The 21,000-nt window shown below is 37.9% G+C and overlaps 1 protein-coding gene across 6 annotated transcripts in view; it reads left to right on the top strand.

Moving 5' to 3' along the window:
* The window catches only part of pou2f2b (POU class 2 homeobox 2b), a 224,473-nt gene that overhangs the window by 146,961 nt on the left and 56,512 nt on the right, over positions 1-21,000 (top strand). Inside the window, exon 1 of one of the 6 annotated variants that reach the window (XM_057833940.1) lies at positions 4,526-4,597. The exons of the other annotated variants lie outside the window; for them this stretch is intronic. The gene's annotated coding sequence lies outside the window, so the exon portion shown is untranslated. Of the gene's footprint in view, positions 1-4,525; positions 4,598-21,000 lie in introns of those variants that run through there. 6 annotated transcript variants of the gene reach the window in all.

Genomic DNA, 21,000 nt, shown 5'->3' with positions numbered 1-21,000 from the left:
TTTGAGTCATTTGTTGAGTGCCTAGAGAGCAGTAAAAGACCACAACTCATGCCAGGACACTTACGCAGATATAAACACAAACACTACAGTGCTTAGTAACATACAATTAATGTCCGCAGTTGGTTTTCTGTGTTTTAATGCTTTAGAACAGGATCCCAATTCATTTTTTTTGCCCCTGATAATGAGATTGGGTTCTCTGTAATGTCAATTGAGAAAATTCAGCTTCATAATTTCTGTATTTTTTTTTTTTTTTTAATTTCTTCTGGAACCATTTCCCACAGATTTCTTGTCACTCTTCACTGTGAATCCTCTCTTTGTCTTTCTATATCCTGCTCTCGCCGTCTTTTGTGTGATGGAGTGATTATTGAGGACATGGCTCCCGTGTTTAACGCCGCTTGATGAAGTCCGCCTTTGTCCGTCTACGCTAACCTGTCGCAACCGGGACAGCGCTTATAGCAAAATCAATACGCACAAGTCGAAGAGTGAGCCAGGGACGTGAAGGGTGTGCATATGTATGTGTGTGGGTGGATGATGCCAGGAGAACAGGAAGTGGGAGACCGAGTGACACGGAAGGGAATTTGGAACACTTGACCCCTTGCAGCTGCTCAAGTGTTTCAGCTTTGGTGTAAATCAGCACATTTCTATACATGCGTTCCTCGACCGAGGGGAGCTTAGATTGCTTGTTTTTTTGTTTATGTTGTTTAAGCCAATGATTCCCATCTGTTGTTTTGAAGCACATTAGTATTCAGTGACTTGTCATCAGGTGCGCCACGGGAAATTTTCCAATTCCACTTAATTGCTCAAAAAATGGTCTATTTACCAAAGATAATTGTATTTTTGTTCATTTATGCTACTAACGTGGTCAGGAGAGCAATTAAATGTTCTTCTAATAAGATGGAAATGAAAATGTCCCCATTTTTGTAACATTTTTGTTTGTTGGTGTGTAAGGCTGCCACGATTACTCGACTAATTGACGAGTCGATTATCATATTAGTTGACAACGATTCCAATGTCGGTTAATCATTTAGAGACACCTCAGAATTGGCGTAATACTCTTTCAACTCATAGGCTGTTATTGATAGTGATAGGCAGCCAATCCATTTGGACTGGGAGGGGCTAGCAGCAATCAAATGATCCCTAGCAGTCCCTCCCAGTCCAAATTGATTGGATGCCTGTCACCGTTAACGGCAGTGAATGAGTTCATAGCAAAATGTTCTTATTTTTTGATGAATTTTTCAATATAAAAGAAAAATGGGGGGAAAATGTAAATATTCTCATCATTTATTTTCAATTTAAACAGTAATGTCATTTTTTGTTTAAAAGAGAAAAAAAAGTTTTTTTCTAAAATTTAATTTAAAATGTACAGTATGTATTTGAAATAAGGGCAGAGAAAGGTGAATATTGTTTCATCTATTTTAAAATTGTTTAATTTCAAATTATCAAAAAAAAAAAAATATTAAATGACTTTTAACTTGCTTTTTAAAATATTTGAAAAAATATTTACATTAAAAAAGGAAAAAAAGTATTTTCTCTTTTTTTTTTTAAATATATATTTTTGATTTAAATTTTTTTTTAGAAAAAGCAACAACAACAAAAAATAAATAAATACAGCAAAGCGTAAACAGTAAATAACATACCATATTTTTTGGACTATAAGTTGCACCTGAGTATAAGTCGCACCAGCCCAAAAATGCACAATGAAGAGGAAAAAAAAAACATATACTGTAAGTCGCACCGGAGTAGAAGTTGCATTTTTGGGGGAAGTTTACTTGATAAAATCCAACACATACAACAGATATGCCATGTTGAAAGGCAATTTAAAATAAAAATACAATAGAGAACAACATCCTGAATAATCGTACAGTATGCTAATGTTACATGATGCGTGAACAACGAAATGCGAACGTGGCCGGTATGTTACCGTAACATAGCTATTAAGAGTTATTCAGATAACTATAGCATAAAGAACCTGCTAACAAGTTTACCAAACCATCAGTGTCACTCCAAAACACCAAAATAACGTGAAATAATATCATAATGTTAATAATTTCACACATAAGTCCAGGCATGAAAATCTCACCTTTCGGCGAAATTCGCCGTTTTGAAGTCAAAAAGGGCGACCTACGTGAATTGCGTAGATCCGAGGAGAAATTCTTTTTGGGAGGAGGGGGGGGGGGGGTCGGGAGGTTTTATTTAATTGTTATTATTATTATCATCATGTGATTAACTTAGTACGTAAACTGAACACTTAAGAACACAGTCAGCAAATCCTTCTAGATGCTTCGCTAACGAGAACCAATCATCGACCCAAGCTGCGTTCCATTATTCCAAATGCGCGCACTCCTTACTGTAAATGGAGTGCTCGGAGAGCCTTTGGTTGCATTGCAAAGCTGCGAAAACAAAAAGCAGGCCTTATCCACACCGGGGCAGACCAGAGCGCAGCATACACACTTGCCTGTATTTGCCAGCAGATTGAATTTGGTGAGTAATGGTTTCAATCGTTTTCACATTTTGCGATATAAAAAAGTTACTGCCACTCGTTGCAGCTTGCGTTGAACACTGCCAGAGCTAGCCAAATCTCCCATGAAAAAAATAGCTCCCGTTAAACTGGCGTCAAGCTTGTGTATTTAGCGGTAATATAAACGAAGAAACACACTGTTGAGTCAAATTAAGCGGCATGCTCTCGGATGGAGGGGGTGCCTCACATCGCTCCCGTCGTCCGCCGGAGATGCGTTTTTTTCGGCTTGGATTTGAGCTGACGGCCGGTGTCGGCACAACACCGGCCCGACAAGTGGTGGGAATGAGTCCTGCTTCTTAAAGCTTTTCAGAAATACAGGGATCCCTCGTTTTTCGCGGTTAATGGGGACCGGAACCCGCCGCAATAAGTGAAAACCGCCCCCCCCCATTTTTTGTGCGTGTTCAATGCATTTATTCAGATTTTACATTGGAGAAAAGATATATATACAGTATAAGACATGTTTTTTTCACTTTTTTCACCAAAGTATCATTTATAAATGGTTTTCAAGCACTTCAAAATGTAAGAATTATGGTAAGTTTTAAACATGTTACTGCCCCACCGAATTATTTTTAAACAAGAATAAAGTAGTAAGAAAATGCTTGGCTTTATTAAATGCTTCATAGTGAGTCTACTCAAACCCTCTCAGGCTTTGGTAAACGGTGATTGACACATGTGCAAAGTTTTTCTTTTTATATATATTTTTTTGTTTGAAGCAACTTATTTGATTGAATAATAAAGACACAAATGTCCTAGCCAAAATGTGGCCCAAACGCAAAACAACATTACTTCAATGGAAAAATTTGTTTCAATCAAGAAAAATAGTTTTCAAATGCTTTTTTTTAGGGTTGGGAATCTCTGGCATGAAGCCAATTCGATATGTATCTAGATACACAGGTTACGATTCGATTAAAAAACGATACATTTTTAAGGCCCAGCGATTCGATACGATTCGATACAGTTTAAGAACGATACGGTTCGATACAGAGTGAAAACGATACATTTTTAAAGCCCAGCGATTCGATACGATTCGATACAGTTTAAGAACGATACGGTTCGATACAGAGTGAAAACGATACGATAGTAAACATTTGTTGTGTGTGTTCGTACAGTATTTTAAAAATATAAAAAAGACCATATTTTTTAATAGCAAAATTTACAAAATTTGATACCAATGTTATGTTTTATTTTTTATGAGAAAATAAATAAGGCTTACTATATGACCATCATTTTGTTGGATGGGACTGAATACAATAAAACTCCAGTCACAGACAACAATAAAGTGCAGTAATTCAATTACTGTATTTCCTGGTGTTTTTAACACAAGAGGTAAGTAATTTAAGTGCAAACTTTCAATGTAAACATCTTACAAACAAAAAATATTAATTATATGCAGCAGCTCTTGAAAAAAAAATTAAACCTGCTAGTGTTATCATAAATAAATAATAAATTATGCTTTACGACTGGTATAATTGGGGGAATAAAAACATAGCATTTTAGACAGGTCAGTAATCATTACTTTAACCTAATACACAGCAAAGTCATTCACTTATGCCCGTGCTTCCTCATTTTTTATTGCTCATCACTGTCCATATCTTTTTTTGAAGGGCAAATTTTTCTTGAGGAAGATCAACTAATCCACATGTTCATATTTAATTAGACTGCGTTTCGTGGAAACAATATGCCGCCCTTTCCAGCATTGTAGTGGGTTATTTTTCAGGGTTAAAACTCACGATTTCTGTACCGCTCCACACTTCACACAAGCTCTGTCCCATGCGAACAGATCTGGCTGCTTTCATCACTTAAAAGTCCGACTTTTGTTTTCCTGGGTGCGTTGAAAATTAATCACAGCACGTCGCTGCCGTCGGTGATCACACTGTCCATTGTTTTAGCATGTTGCTTCGTTGCCACTACTAGTTTCGTTTTCGTTTTGGGCTGTGAAGAAAACGCGACGCTGCGTGCGTTACAGTGGTTTCGTTAGCTCTCGCGTTGTTATGACACGCCCGTGACGATCATGTAATGACGGCGACTAGTAGCGGTTCTGCCGAAATGCATGGGAAGTAACTTGTGGCAACCACGACTGTGAGTAGTGCTTGTCCATATTATATCATGCGTGCGGTCTCGATCTGAGTGTGCGCTGTATGGCGAATGACGCACACTTGTGTCATACACTGAAAGACACAAGCGTAGCATGTGAAGTAAAAGCTAAATTATCATATTAAGCAATGCATTGAACTAGGCATTAGAAGCCGATACTTGTGCTCGCGATAGCCGACTTCTATCTCTACTATCGGTTCACTGAATATTTAATGGCTAATTACTGTCGAATGGTAACTTTACAATCGATACATCTGTATCTCTCACCTGGAAAACCGGATATCCGGTCGTATCGGTTTATCGTTCTCAAGCTTACTTTTTTTGTCTCAAATTTATTTTTGCAATCAAAAACAAATTTTTTTATTGAAGTGACTTTCTGGGGATTAAAAGTATGTACTGTGTTTTGATTGAAGCAACTTTGTTTTTGATAGAAGTAACTTTGTTTTTTGATTGAATAATAAAAACACAAATCTACCTCCATCGTTATTGAGAGAGAAAGAAATTAAGAAAGCTTTAAAACTAAAAGCCACCGGGGAGTCTGTTTTTTTTGTTTTTTTAAATATTTATATTTCATTACATAGACATGCGTCGTAGGGAAGGGAGATTGAGGGATAAAAAAAAGGAGTTAGATGAGGCTGCTAAAGGCAGTGGATACCTCATCAGCTGGGTGAATAGCAGACCTGGTAAGAACAAGTTTGCAAGGATAGTCGGGTATTAAATACAATTATAAACACAATTACAATGTTATTTTTTTATAAGAGTTTTATGTCATTGCTTTATTAATCATTAGGTGCTAGAGTTGTTAAGTATGGATAATAATGAAATAATAGTTTTAAGAAAACTGTGCTGTTGGTGGCTCAGTGACCATCTGATGTGGTTTGTTCTCAGATGAACAAGTTGAGGAAGGAAGTTTTGATGCAGAGGTTGAAGGGAGAAAATAGGCAGACTGACTGAGTCACAGCCAGAAAGTGTTGATGACAGTTTTGATTTCTATTCACTGTTGCCCCCTCCCAATTAAAGTATGTCACAGTCGCAGCCAATTATTATCTAAAGCTGGTAAAAATTGAAGTTATGTTGTTTTAAGGTGTATTAAATACTTGTTCATGTGCCCCTTTTGATCTACGAGCACCCGCCCCTCCACCGGTCTCTGCATGGCCCTGCTGAAACACAGTGTGGGTCGACAGAGCTCAATATTTTGTTGGGGTGTACAGTGTACTGGAACATATTTCCTCCACACCCTTCTCACCTTTTTAACCCCTGACCCATTTTCATGCCTGTAAGTCGCTCCAGAGTGTAAGTCGCACCCCCTGCCAAACTATGGAAGAAAAACTGCGACTTGTAGTCCGAAAAATACGGTAGTCGATGTATGAACCGATTGGTTGACTAATCATTAAAACAATTAGTGATTAGTTGACCAACAAAACAATCATTTGTGCCAGCCTTTGTGGTGTGTCTAGAGTACTTTATGATTTGGCTCGATGAAGTTTGGGGAAACACTGGTCAAAGCGGCAAACAAGCTGTGTGAAGATGACAGGCATGAGAAGGGGGGACACAAGGAAGGACAGGGAAGGAGTAGAGTAGCAGAGGTGGGGGGCTTGTGTGAGAGAGGCACAGCTGGGAAATGAGAAATGCAAACCTCCCCCCTACCATCTATCCTTCTCTGCACCTTTTACACACGTACACACCCATAGGATCCCCATCTCTTTATCCTCCCCTCAGGAAAGAAAGGGTGGCGATGGGATAGGAAGAGACGACGAAGGGGACAGATAGTCGCATTAAAATTCATGCCTCCCCCTCCCGCCCAGACTTTTTTTTTATTTTACCCTGCTGAAAATCAATAGTGTTTACTATGAATGAGCGCAAGAGTGGACAACAGTGGTGCCAGGGGGACAGAAAGACAGACGGAAGAAGAGGAGGAGGAGGATGGGTGACTTTATTGCAACGGGCAGAAGCACCAGAGGCCAAGGTTAAAGACCAGCTGGGGTAGTGAGACAGAACAAGAGACACACTAAGTAAATTCAGCTGTCTTGTAAAACAGACATAGTGCCCCTTAAATGCATATCACGCTTGCGGGCTATCATAATAACAGAATATGAATCACAGTCCAACCCGGCTCGTAATTACCCGCGCCATTAATAGCCTAACTTTTCCGTAGGCCCCGGCCGTCCTTCGCTGGAGACGTGTTCCTTTTTGAAATGACAATGACAGAGAAACAGCGCATTGGCACTCACACAACGCACTACAGAGAGGTTCACTTATACAGTCCGCTTATCCTGGAGAGGTTTCCCGCTGAAGAAAGCTGATGTCGCTCATCATGCTTTAGCGCAAACAGAAAAATCATTCAAGAACCTGTATTATTTGGGAATCATTTTAAGCGGTACAGATCCAATAAATACAGAAAATGCATTTGTCTCGACCTATGATGGCATGCTTGAAATACGTCAAATTATGACAGCATTTCAATGTCGTTGTTTTCCCGCAAGACCGATGCACGGCAGATTTTCTGAGAGAAATCAACATGGGTCTCTAGAAGGTTAGTGCAGGTGATGAAAAAATGAAAAAGGTTACACTTACCATTACCAAATTTAGAAGGTAATGTTAGATTAATATGAGCATGGTGTGCGTGTGAGTGAAATGGCCAGACAATATGGCCGGTCTCCTCTGACCTCCATTGGTCTCTCAAGGTAACAATAAAAACACTTTTTTATATCCAATTTAATGTTATTATTGTAACATTTGCACACAAGTCGCCACCTTCTTCAGGTTTTCATTTTAGAACTTGTGCAACACAACATGGCTACTGTCCGCCATAGCCAACGCTAACAACAACATGAAAAGAGAAAGCAAAAACATCCGGTGCGTTCAAGAACAGCATGCAAATCATAACCGTCACATTAGAGCCTAATAAGTTACATTATTATTATATTATTATTATTATTAAGATTTTTATTTAGAATAGATTTTTTTTGCTATGTGTAATTGGTGTTTGTAATTGTAATTGTACCAGCAGTATTCATTAAGAAAGTTTTTGGACTGTGGAACAAATTAATCGAATTATAATGTATTCTTATGGGAAAATCCTGTTCGACATACGACCATTTTGACTTACAAACCAGGTCCGGGAACAAATTAAATTTGAATATAGAGGTACCACTGTAGTAGTAATAAAACGGAGAACAAAGTGCTAAATAGGTATTTGTTAAAATATTAAGTTATTCAGATAATGATAAAACAAACTCAATTTCATTCCAAATTACTACCAAATCCATTCATTACTTCATCTTCAGTATCACTTTTGAAAACCTGCACCACCTCGAATTACAGGGCATGCCTCTAGTATAAGTATAAGTATAAGTAAGTCGAAGGCGCAGCCAAACTAAAAAAAAACGTGCGACTTACGGTCCGAAAAATAGGATACTTGCTTTTAAAGAATCTGTCCAAGCTAAGAGGTCTCGTATTTACAATTTTTGCTTCATGTTGACAGCCAAATTAGAGATACATACAAACTTAAAATTTGCAACTGTTAGATAGCAACAGGGAATTCCACGATATTCATGAAATACACCCACAATTTGATATATGTGCATATCAAGTTACAAACTTTAGTCACTAAACAATTCAAACTCTGAAGTCAAGGTACCACTCCAGTTCAATAGTTCATTTGCTAGCAATAAGGGTAAATCTACTGGCAAGTTTGCTCTAGAAGAACCCCTGCCTGGAAAAAGCAAAAATTACCATAAAATGGCCGCTTTTGGACAAAATGGTCGACTTCCTGTGTCTTTTCGGAAATGGCTTTTTGAGACTTTTTGTGAGTCTACTCATGATTGACACGCCTAACAAATTTCACGCGGCGAAGTGAAACTGGTTTCAGGGGCTCAATTTTCAAAAAGGCCTTGGCGAGTTTGGACAGAGGGTGGGGGAGAGATGAATTACAGGTGTGGAGTTATGCATGCGTGACATCACTGGACCCTTGCGCCCTTGGGAATGGGCACCTTGGAAACGGTCGCTAAGAGAACAGCTCGAGAGGGAGGAGGCTGGACAAGATAGTTAAATGGCGGGGGGGGGGGGGGGGTATTCAAGGTTTCAGATAGTTTAAGGGACAGAAAACACCTAGGATAAATGGCCATGTGAAAGACAGTTGCTCAGAGGATTTAAGTATGCAAGTAGCAAATTTCTTAGACCTCTGCTAATGTTTTAAATACAAAAAAAGGGCACGTCTTATGTGTGTAGCCATTTTGTAACGTCATTTATACCCTCCCACATACACAAAAGCAAAGGTGCATGTGATAAAACAATATTAGTTACCGTATTGGCCCGAATATAAGACGGCCCTGATTATAAGACGACCCCCTCTTTTTCAAGACTCAAGTTTGAAAAAAGACTTTTTGAACACCAAATTTTTATACAGAAAATAATTACAGTACATCTGAAACAAATGATTATAACAATATATTTGAGAGAAAAAGCATGTTATTTTGCCATATTCAAATCTTAATATCTGAACATTTAAATATGTAAACTAAAGTGCAATCACATTCGTAAATGAATGGCTTCTGGTTTTTGAAATGTAAATAAACCAATCTATTGTGATAAAACAACAAAATTACAATAACTGCATTAACCATCAAAGTGAAGTCTATAACTGTAGTCTTGAAACTGAATAAGGAAAATCATTGCAATAAAATAATGCAAACTGGTTAAACTTGAGAGTAGCTGAGATGTCATGACGGAACATTGCTTCAATGATATTTGGCGCCATCTAGCGTCGTGAATGGGTATAATGTCTACACCGCAAATATAAGATGACCCCCTCTTTTTCAGTCTTATTTCAATGCAAAAAAACACAGTCTTATATTCGGGCAAATACGGTATGTCACAAAGATGAGTGAGGAATCTGTGATTCTCAATTTTGATTGGCTAAAACGGTTCCAAGATTGATGAAACGTCTGCCCACACCAAGGGAAGCTACTTCCCGGAACAAGTGCTCTTATTTGAAATTAAATTCTGTCTTTTACCAGCTCTTTCCGGCAGAAGGTACAGGATAAAGATGTTAACTGCCCCTTTAAGTCCGTTTAGCAACTCGCCTTGTGATGTGCTTTCGCGTGATATGCTGATGTCGCTCATTTTGAATTTGTAGGACATATAAGGCATTTTCTTGAAAACATTACGATTTCTGTTTATTTCATACATACGACTTATCTGTTCAGATGCTTTGAGGCCGTCTTCGCCGAGGTCAGGCCACTTGTGCCAATTCCTCCCAAATTCACTCTTTGAGCGTCTTGTCTGTAGACGACCTCCCTCCACCTACGTGCATTACGAGTCGACGCATCACTTTAAGAGCTTTTCTTTGTCCATCAACATCTTTTCCCCCGTCAATATTCCTCTACGTGTTAACTCTCAGAGCCGAGGTCGCCTCTGCCTATCGCTCATTTTTAGTTATTGTTGTTAGCCATCGCTGCTGTGCTAAATCTCCTAGAGTGCTCGAGAGGTCACAGCATACATGTGGGGGTAGAGAGACAATGTAGCTATGATAAAGCATGCTTTTTCGTCCCATTTTCCCCCAGTGGAACACGAGGAAGGTAAATGACTTGTCCTTTCTATTTAGGTTTTTGATCAGAACTTTATTGGGTTGGAGGGTTCAGTTCGTTTAACTTTGTATCAGTCATTTTAAAAACGCAACAAAGGATAAAGAGAAGCAAAGTGGCGTCGGGTGAAGACCAAGCTAAATGTGTTATGGGTACACCCTTCTTTACAAAAACAAACTCCGGCAAGAAAATCTTTAAAGGCCCCTCGCAGTTATTTCAAATACCTAAATATCAATAGGAGTGATTTTAAGAAAAATAAAAAACACAAACTTTGCACAAATTTATCACCACAGTCAAATAGTTTCACAATTTCCTTTTTTTTGCCCGATTCATTTAATCTTTCTAAGTACCAACAGTAAGAAAATGTAAGTGAGCCACATAATTCCAAATAATTCTCACAGTCATCCCACAAATCTGTGCTTTGTTAGTTCTTGTCTTGCACACACAAAAAAAAATCTGACAAGTGAACGGATTTTAATTGTGGCAGTTCAATTGATCAAAAATATAGAACTGCTTTGCTTAATGTGGCAAAAAATTCAAATGAACTTAATTTCTATGGTAGCAGAGGTGGGTAGAGTAGGCAAAATTTATACTCAAGTAAGAGTAGCGTTACTTCAAAATAATATTACTCAAGTATGAGTAAAAGTAGTCATCCAAAAAAATGTGCTCAAGTACAAGTGAAAAAATATCCAGTGAAAAGAATACTCAAGTAAGGAATAACAATTTGAGTAACTGCTTATTTTATTTTATTTTTTTTAAACAATAGTATTTTTTTTCTCAGCAGAAACCTATCTATATGAACTGTTATTATGATACTGTACAATAACCCATTACATAACCAAATTAAGTCAAAGAAATAAAAAAAAATAAAAAAAAAAGAGAGGGGAAAAAAAACTGTAATGAACCATTATTCGTCCAAAGAGCGTGAGTGCCCTGCCCTCTAATGGAGAAAATAGTTCTTAATTTGAGTAGTAAATACTGTAGTTCCTTCATAGTTACTATTATGAAATTAAAAGGATCATTTCTCCGGTTTTCCATGGTCAGTGGGTGGCAAATAAAAACTGGGAGAGAGTTTTAAATCCGCGATTTCGATTCATGTTAATGTCAAATACTTCATTTGTTACACTGCTTTGAAGACGCCCTAACCCTAAAGAGGAAAAATGTAACGACCCTTGTGTAGCCCAAAGTAGCGGAATAAGAGTAGCGTTTTTTCTTCACAAATCTACTCAAGTAAAAGTAAAAAGTATAGCTTAGTAAAACTATTCTTAGAAGTACATTTTTCTCAACAAGTTATTGAAGTAAATGTAACGGAGTACGCTTAACGCGGTACTACCCACCTCTGTATAGTAGTATGCAGAAAGTGCATTCTGCCTGAGAAATGGAGTGTTTATAAGTCAATACATAAAACCTGTTTCTTGGCTTCAGCTATATTAACCTTTTATAGGGCAAATGACAATTTTGGTAAAAAAAAAACAAAAAAAAAAAACTTATAAAACCTCATGTCCGCATATATGGACATCACATTTTGAGTCGTGTAGACTTTAGAGCACAAAATTATGCCTAAATATGGCCTACATGACTCAAAATTGGGTGAAAGTGTGTTAATATGTTATCATATTGTTTTTACGTTTTTTTTTTTTTTTTTTTTTTTTTATTCATAAGCTAACACAATGTTATTTAAAACAAATGAAGCCAGACTCTGTATATGGACCCCAATTTACACTCTAAAGTTGTCATTCATAGCCATGCACTGCTAGCCTCTCCAAGTCAAAATGTCTAGACCCATCAATGGCAGCCAATGGGGTAAATGGTAAATGGTGTTATACTTGTATAGCGCTTTTCTACCTCTCAAGGTACTCAAAGCGCTTTACACTACATTGCCATCTACCTACTGGTGACACAGCACCAAAATGAGTGCACCATTAAGGGTAAGGATCACAGGACAGATTGGGACTCTGAACGTCCCTTTGGACTGGTATTTTTTGGCATGCACCTCACAGCCTACGAATGTGAAACTAAAATAAATACATTTGTTTTAATTGTGCACGTGGATGTCTTTTTCATCATGACACTTCATAAACCAGCTCGGTTGTGGTTAGGCAAGCAAGCAGCATGATTAGCATATCAAAAGTCCAGCTTGGGGAATGCACTATGGATTTGTATGTATGCATAACATGATCAATATCCGTCGCTGAATAAAACATGGTGGCGGCTTCTGACAGGCTGATTTGAAATGGAGATGCTCTGCTAATAACAAAAGGGCCATGGCTGAGATTGGCCCTGAACCCTCTGCACGCAGCGGACGTTCACATTCAGACGCTCACCTGCACTCTCCATAATGCATGAGATGCCTGAATATATACTGTATCGCCCCACACCCACCCACCCATTCACGCAGCTCACCGTGCGCAAGGACGAGGGCCAAGTATGAGCATTACATCCATTTAGCTCAATAGTGAAAGCGTGATGGCTAAAGAAAGACAAAAAACTACTTGCTGACTGCTACTGCTTGTTGTAAAATCGATTCAAATATTGCATAAAAGTTGGAGATTAGGGGTTTATTTGACTGTTGAACTTTCTACTTTTTTGCAAATATCAAATCTTGATAATTTGGTATTTTGGCTTTTTGAACAATAGTTGTTTGCCGACTTACTGGCACATGTAGCAAAAAACTTTGCTCGCAAGTCAAGACAAAACATAATTGGGCCTAGCAAGGCCTATATTGTAAAACATGAGTCAAATAAGTAGAGGTGCCACTGTACATCTCAAAGAACAACCAGGTAGTTGATAATATTGAACAACTCTAACTATATTGTATAATGCTTGTAAATGGTCTCTAATTAAATAAAATTACCTCCCCAAAATGTGACTTATACTCCGGTGTGACTTATGTACCTTTTCTTATTTTTCAGACCGCAGGTCTTAATGCACGACTCTGATTTTTTGTGTGTTTTTCCATCTTGAATGAGGCATTAAGTTCACTGTCTGAATGAGACAAGTCGTATCGAAGTGGATCATTTCAAATCCGATCTGGGTCACTTTCGTATGTGGTTTAAACCAGAATGTGGCGGCAGTCTGAACTGTTAAGTCTCCCAAATCGGAATTTATGCAGCAATTATGTCAGCAAAGAGCGAGAGCAGCAGGCAGGACTGCAGCGATAGCTGTGCATTACAGTTAGTGCCTAGCTTGAACTCGCCTTTTACGCAGCAGGCAGACTTGACCACAGTCATAAAACAAAATTAAAATGAAGAAAAGGATAAACCTGATAATGCTTTTATTTTTACAGAATTTCGTCAAACGCCTGGTTTCTTGCAAAAAAACAAAAAACAAAATGTGTGCTATCGTCCAGAATATCTATTTCAATAAATTTTTTTAATTGTGATGATAAAAATTCAATGAGCATTTTATGAAAAAATATTTGGCAGTGAGTCTATCATCTGTCGACCCACAGAGAAAAGTTTCAGGAAGTCATACCTGTAAAGAAACAAGAAGTGAGTTACTTTGTAGCGACCATTTTAAGGTAATGATAGCCATTTCCAGGTGTCCATCAAAGATAAACATACTAGACAGATGGCTAAAGATGAATTGCCAAGAATTGTCGTTTTGGTTATTGAGGGATGTGTCGATTTACTCTAAACTCTGCATTCTCTCATTGGAATTAAAAGTTTGTTTAGTTTTTTTTTTTTTTTTTTTTTTTTTTTTTACCCAGTCGCAGAGCAGTGACGCTTATCTTCTCCCTGGCAGTGTAACCTCCCTGTGTCCACAGTGTACATGACGCTCTACATCTGCTCCATGTTTAAAAGGTCATTTGTCAAATCTGACATTTTCTGCCCTTACCAAAGGTTTCCTCAATATCCCGCCCGTCTCCTACACCCCCATCTCCATCTCCCCTAAATCAGAATTTATGTTTCTCATCTATTTGTTTGGCTTTTGTATAAACCCTTCCTGACAATACATCTCGCTTCAGTGCCACAACATATCAGGAGAAATGTAGGTGGCTGAATGCTATCATTGTGTAATGTCCAATACACTACAATATGACAGATGTGCTCCCCAGTGTGCCTTTGTGTGCGAGTGTTTAGGTTGCCTGGGTAGTAGAGTCAAGGATTTCGAGAAATGTCAATCGCAACTGGAAGATTACACACACACAGCCTCAATGAAGTCAGGCTATGTATGGTAATGTGTGTGCGTGCGTGAATGTGCCTGTGTGCAGTTTCTGTTTGTAGATAATAGAGGAAAATCTAGATGGTAGACTGAATGGATAAAAAGACAGTTTTTTTTTTTTTTTTGTCCACCTGGGTTATTCCACTGCGTGCACACTCAAACACATCAATACTTTAAATGTCCTAATAAATGGTGACCATGTCAAAAAATGAAAATGACTGCTCTAATGTAATTTTACATATACTAGAAAATGAGAAAAATTTGACACTCAAATCACACTTTTATCATGTCAGTTTTTCCATCCAAAAAATGCGTAAGGGAAGAGCCACATTTCAGCAATTCTGGTTTTGACGTCAAAACCATACTTGATGATCATGTGATCATCTAACAAGTACATGTTGACGGAATGGTCATATGGAAACAACAGAATAGAAAGCCTTTGGATAGCATGCTCACAGGCTGCAAAAATTTGCAGCTCATTCTGATTGTGCCTTGTTTTTTTTAGTGGGTGGGGCAAAGGCAACTGAGAAAGGAAGACTAATTAGGATCTTCCATAGACTTCACTATCAGTTGACAGGACACTGGGCTCGGGGGCCGATCCGTAGGGGGCCTATTTTAAAAAACTTATGAAATTCAAAAATCCACTAGCGACTTAAAACCAAAACAGACCTCTCTCCCTTAGGTATATATGAGTCTCCATGAGCAGCGACATCAAAAAGATCAAAGTCGTTCCATAATGAAATCCTGATTATTTTTTTTTGTACAAGTAAAACAAAACTTTAAAATTGCTATAAAATTCTCACATTTTACGCTATATGCACAAAAATCACCAAATGCACAGATAATCACCTATATTTTCAGGATCAATAGCAATATTTAACATATAAGTTTTTGTTCAAAATAGCAACTTTTTTTTTTTTTTTTTTTTTAATTTAGTGCAAATTTTCAACAGCTCATAAATCCCTCAATTTTTCACATCAGAAACTTAATACTTAAGATGATTCTACATTCTTTCCTTAATTCTACTCAACAAAAGCAAAATTGGCACACATTCTCAACTTATTTAGGTTGAATTCTGCTATTGTGTAGAGATACAAAATCTAACATGGCGGCCGTCACAAAGCAAAGCGCTTTTTAAGTACAAAATTCTTGCAAATTAATGCTTGAATCGTGGAATTTCTATAGATATGAACTAAAACAGTGTAGATTCTTGGTTAAAAGCGAAAAAAAGACAGTTATCGTTCATTTTACTTAAACATTTCAAGCTAAAGTTATGGTATTGTGTAATCCAACATAGCGGCGGTCACGAAACAAAGAGCTTTTTAAATTGAAAAGTCTTGCAAATAAATGCTTAAATTGCGGAATTTCTATAGATATGAACGTTAAACAGTCTAGACGTTATTATTGCGTCATTATTTCAAGCTAAAGTTAGGCTAATTTTTTCCATTCATTTCACTGTATTCACAACGTTTCAAGGTGCATGCATCGTGCGAAAATATAATTACTTTGAACTCGACCAAATCACTCTTGAGACACTCCTGCCTGCTTGTATGCAGTAAAACCTTTGTCTTATTTCTTATGTTTGAGTTTATCACAGTGAACAGTGAAAGCCACCTCAACGCTCTATGGGTCGGCCCCTTACGGAACAGCGTGGCGCAAAGTCTGTGGGAGTTGTCTTGTCAATTAAAGGTGGAGTCTACTTCTTTCATTATTAAGTCTTTCCTGATGATGGATTTATATAAAAAAAAAATATGGTCTATCATTTTAAAGTACAGTAATTTGCTGTAGAATTTCATAGCACCTATAATATCAAAATATGCTCCTTATCAAATAATGGTTTTATGAATGCAGGCATTTTAAAACCACACTTTTTTCTGTTCTAAATATTTTATATCCTTTAGAACTACCTATTCATCCTCAAAAAGTTAGAAAACATTTCTAATGCAATTGAAAATTCAGCATAAGGTAATTCATAGTGCTTCACATAAAAATACCAAAACTCAAAAACAATGATCCACCAAAATTACATTAAATCATCAAAAAAGTTAAAACATTTAAAACAAGGAATGTATTTTATTTTTATTTCTTTTTAAAATTTATATTAAATTAGAATAGTGTGTCAAACTTCCAGCTCAAAATATAAATCATACGCATAGGCACTTTGTTTTGCTAAAGAAAGAAAATTGGATAATCTACAGGGTTTCTTTTTGAAGAAAAATTAAAAGATAAAGAGAATATTTTTAGGCTTTGTCATTATTTTAATAAATGTGAATAAATATATATACGCAATGTATAAAACAAAACATTGAATCTATAAACTATAGATAAGTACAAAAAAATATAAGGGAGAATATTTGCAATTATGAGGTTCAAAAAAGAGGATTCGGATTCAAGTTTTAGGTCAATATCTCTAAAATATAATGAATTGACCACTGATAAATAAATTCATAGTAAGATTTATTTGATCATCGATTCATTGTTGATTAATCGTGGCAGCCCAGTTGAATGGCCCTCCAAAGAAAACCATAACTACGATGTTTCCCGCGACAAAGATGAGTTTTTCACCCCTGGATTACAAGCTTTGTAGTTAACCCCAAAACCTCTGTTATCTGCAAAGCTCTTGTTCACAATTGAGAATAGGATAGATAAGTGCACTATTCAAGAGTAAAAGCTACTAACCCAGTAGCATATACACTATGTATTACCTGTAGTGCCGTGTATATTATTATCCTAAGTAGAGGCTCTTTTTTGCAGTGATGGTGCCAATTATGATTTATCTGTCAGATACAGATTGCCTCAGTTATGGCTCTGCTATTACGCCAGAAGGCTGAAATGTGCTGTGTTGACTTTGAACCCCTTTTCAGTCATTTTCCTCCATCTTTTTTTCCATGTGGCTTTTCTGTATAAATGGTACAAAAGACGCGCCATTTACCTGCCTCTGGATGTTACACAGACCTACTGACAAAGTACCTCCCAATAAATTCCCAGGATAAATAAATGCCGCTAATAGACACCTCCTTAGATTGCTGTCATTACATTTTACTATGACATGTGATAGCACCGCATGTCCCATTTGGCCTGCTTACACACGTCTGTAAAACTGACGTTTGAAATTGAAGTTAAGTGGGAAGTTAGGTCATTATTTATCTCCGTTTGTACAAATCAACACCTCCGCTAATGGACGCTATGTGCTCAGTCATTGGTTAAATAAATGGCCCTATCATTGTATGATTGACAGTGTAATGTACATTATTAAGGCAAGATAAAATTGCAGTTTTGTGCATGTTGCCATGTTTGCACATGCAGTAGTTGTCTCTCAGCTGTGCTGACGGGTGAGGTGGTTATTGGGGGAGTCTGGTGGGTTTTTTGAATGAACTCTGCATGCCTGCAGACGAATCAATGGTAAGGAGTGATGACATTTCCAAGCTAATGCCTCGTTTTGTGCTTTCAGTGGCCGCGCCCCCCCTTCTCTTTTTATTCCACCGTCTCCAACTTTGCTTGAAAGCGTTTCTTTTGCTTTGTTTGTAGTAATTTGTGTCTTTTATCTTTGTCACCACTTTCTCCCCATTGGTCTGTCCATCCTCTAACTCACAACCCCCTCTTCTCCCTTGCTATTGATCCAGTCATAGTTTTTTCAGTCTTCACAGCGCAGGGCCGCTCTAATCAATACAGATAATTGTCTGCTCTCTCTCCATGCCAAACATGGTCTCCCCTTCTCCCTTCGCCTTCCTTTTTTATCAATGAACCCCAGTCTTTTTCTCCCCGCCCCACCCTGGCAGACGGGAATTCCCCCTCCCCTAATGACGGGAGATAACCTGCTTTCTTTACCGATTTTCTCCCCCCGACCTCCCTTTCCTCTCTCGTTCATCGATTACCGTGAGAGTCTGGGACCGGCCTGACCGCCCTACAGATGTAAACACACTCACTGCTTGTGCTGTGGTTTAGTTGCGGTTTGGCCACTGCCAATTCTACACGGCCCGCCACTCACTTCTCAGCAATTGTCTTCCAACTAAGATAAATAAATGCGATATTTCGCATACTTGGCGTGCATCTACGTATATCTTTTTGATATATTTTGGTTTACAAAACTACTGTATGTTGCAACAAATGTTCTGTACCTACTAGGTTATAACATGCATTAAGTAATACATTTATAAATCCCAAATACTTGAAACTTGAAAGCTATAATACAAGACTAATGCAAAAAATAAGTCAAGAATCTTTTTTTTCTTGATACAACTTATAGTGTACTTTTATAATAAACATCAAATGTTGTACACGTACATGCACTATATTGGTATCTAAAGAGAAAAACATTGTTGTCCCATTTCTTACAGTCAAGACGCCTAGCGCGCTTGGTTGAATTCATCCAGCGATCTATGGCAGGAGTTGGGTCAAACTCCTCTAGTCTTGGTCCCTCCGGAGTGATCCTCATTAGGTCCTCTGTCGTAGACACGACCAGACTGCTTCTTTTCGAGCTCTTAATCCTGTTCTGAGCAGAGAAGCCCCTTTTACGCTGAAATAGGTAGCACCATCAGGTTTACTACTAATATTTACCAACTTTGGCCAGAAGTTATTCAAAATTGTGGATTAAAAGAACCACAAAAATGAGAACTGTAACATGATTTCACATGCTGGAATTTTAATTCATCCTTCCAAATATTGGTACAGTAAAAATGCTGTTTTGAGTATGGAAGTAGTCAGAGATGTCCACTTCTAAGATTCAACAACATTGGCCAGTACTTATTCAGTTTTGTGGATTTACAGCGCCACAGAAATGAGAATTGTGACCTATTATTTACTACTGTTTTTAGTCTTACTTTAAAAAAGTAATTAGTTACAGTTACAAATTACTTCTCCCAAAAAGTAATTGAGGTAGTAACTTTGTTACCTTACCCCCTTTTTACACTTTTGTAAATTTCACCTATATAAGAGTGTATACAAACTTTGATTTTCAAATGCTGTAAGAAAAAAGCCTTTTTGTTTTTCCTGTTGAACTGAACGCGCACCAAACAGTGACCCCCGTACCGATGTACGTACTGAAGCGTGACTTGTGTGTACCGTCACACCCCGAATATATATCAATATGCAGGTTAGGCACTGAATCTTATCCCTCTTCTATTTTTGCTGCATTTGTTTTGATTAAAAAAAAAAAATCACGCTAGGTTTATGGATACGTCATTCGTCAAGTTGAATTTAAGATGACGCTCGCCACACTAAATGCTAATGCTAGCGAGAACGTGAATGCTATTCTAACGCTAGCATCACGTTTCCAGCGGTGCCACAGCCCCCTTCCCTCCTCCCCTCTCCTGCTCTGCTCTCTACGTGTCTCTCAGACATTTCTCGTCATTCAACCAAATTGTACTAACGCACGCATTCCCATCCTCAGTAACAGTAACGGCAATGCAAAGATGGAAAAAGTAATTAATTAGATGACTCATTACTTACAAAAATAACGCCGTTATACTCTAACGCAGTTATTAACAACACTGCCATTTACTAAAACTGGATTGTGACAGCGCACATAACGCACATGGAAATGGAGCGGATATATTTTAAATGATAATGGTAGCGTTATATATTTTAGAGTGTTTTTTTAAGAGTTTGGAACAACGCGAGCACACGGAAGTTAACTGCCTTGCCGCTTGGTGAAAATACATTTACTGTAAGGCTTTGATTCCACGGGTGCGCTAGTTTTTAACGCATTTGATCACGGAAACACGAACATCCGTCGGTTAGACTGCTGTTTGCTTCTGCCCTTTGAATCATTTACAGAACATAACATTGTCTTCTAGCATTAGCCAAGTGAAGCGTTTGAGCTTATCTGATCAGAATTTGTAAATCTTGCTACCAGTCCCGCTGCTAGCACTGGCTATCAGTATATCTTCGGACTTGATACTGACAGACCCAGAAAGTATCTCCTCCCGCATTTATTTAGCCAATTTCCTCTCCCTTTTTGGTTAAAATCTTTTGTAAATACCACTCAATTTTCTTGATTGCCACTGTACCGTGATTGAAACTCGCAGTTTCATATGCTCCAAACAACGAGGCGCAGTTGAATTTTGCCTCAGTGAATACTTCGTTTAACATTGTTTTAGCCCACGTTTTATTGGTCATGCAGCCAATCATCAGCGCTATTGGAGGCATACGGAGCTTGTAACAATTGTCAGCTCTAAAATAACTAATGATTTATTGTAAGCTAACTAGAGCTGAAATGAATACTCGAGCAACTGGAGTAACTCGAGTTTAAAAACTGATCCGAGTAATTTTATCCACCTCGAGGAATCGTTTAATTTTGCCAGCTCTAAGCATCACGTTTTGCCTGGACTCCTTTCAATGCGGGACAACGCGCTGACGTCACGTGCGTAGAAGAAGAAGCAATAAAAAAAAAAAAAAACCTTACTGCAGCCGACAGCCATTACAAACTGCACCGACGTTGCTAAAAACTACTCCCGCATGTTGCTACGGTGGTAGCAGGTAGCGTCTGATGCGTGTCATAGATATCACATGTACGTAGAACTAGATGCGAAATGACCGACTTGGCGGCGTTAATAAAACAGCCGCCATCTTAAAGCAGTACACTTCTCAGCGCTCATAAATAAGATTAACGTTACTGTCACTCGCTCACGTAACATTATC

The sequence above is a fragment of the Corythoichthys intestinalis genome, chromosome 4 (assembly GCF_030265065.1).
Source record: "Corythoichthys intestinalis isolate RoL2023-P3 chromosome 4, ASM3026506v1, whole genome shotgun sequence".
NCBI classification, from domain to species: Eukaryota; Metazoa; Chordata; class Actinopteri; order Syngnathiformes; family Syngnathidae; genus Corythoichthys; species Corythoichthys intestinalis.
This window is presented reverse-complemented; position numbering and strand designations above follow the sequence as displayed.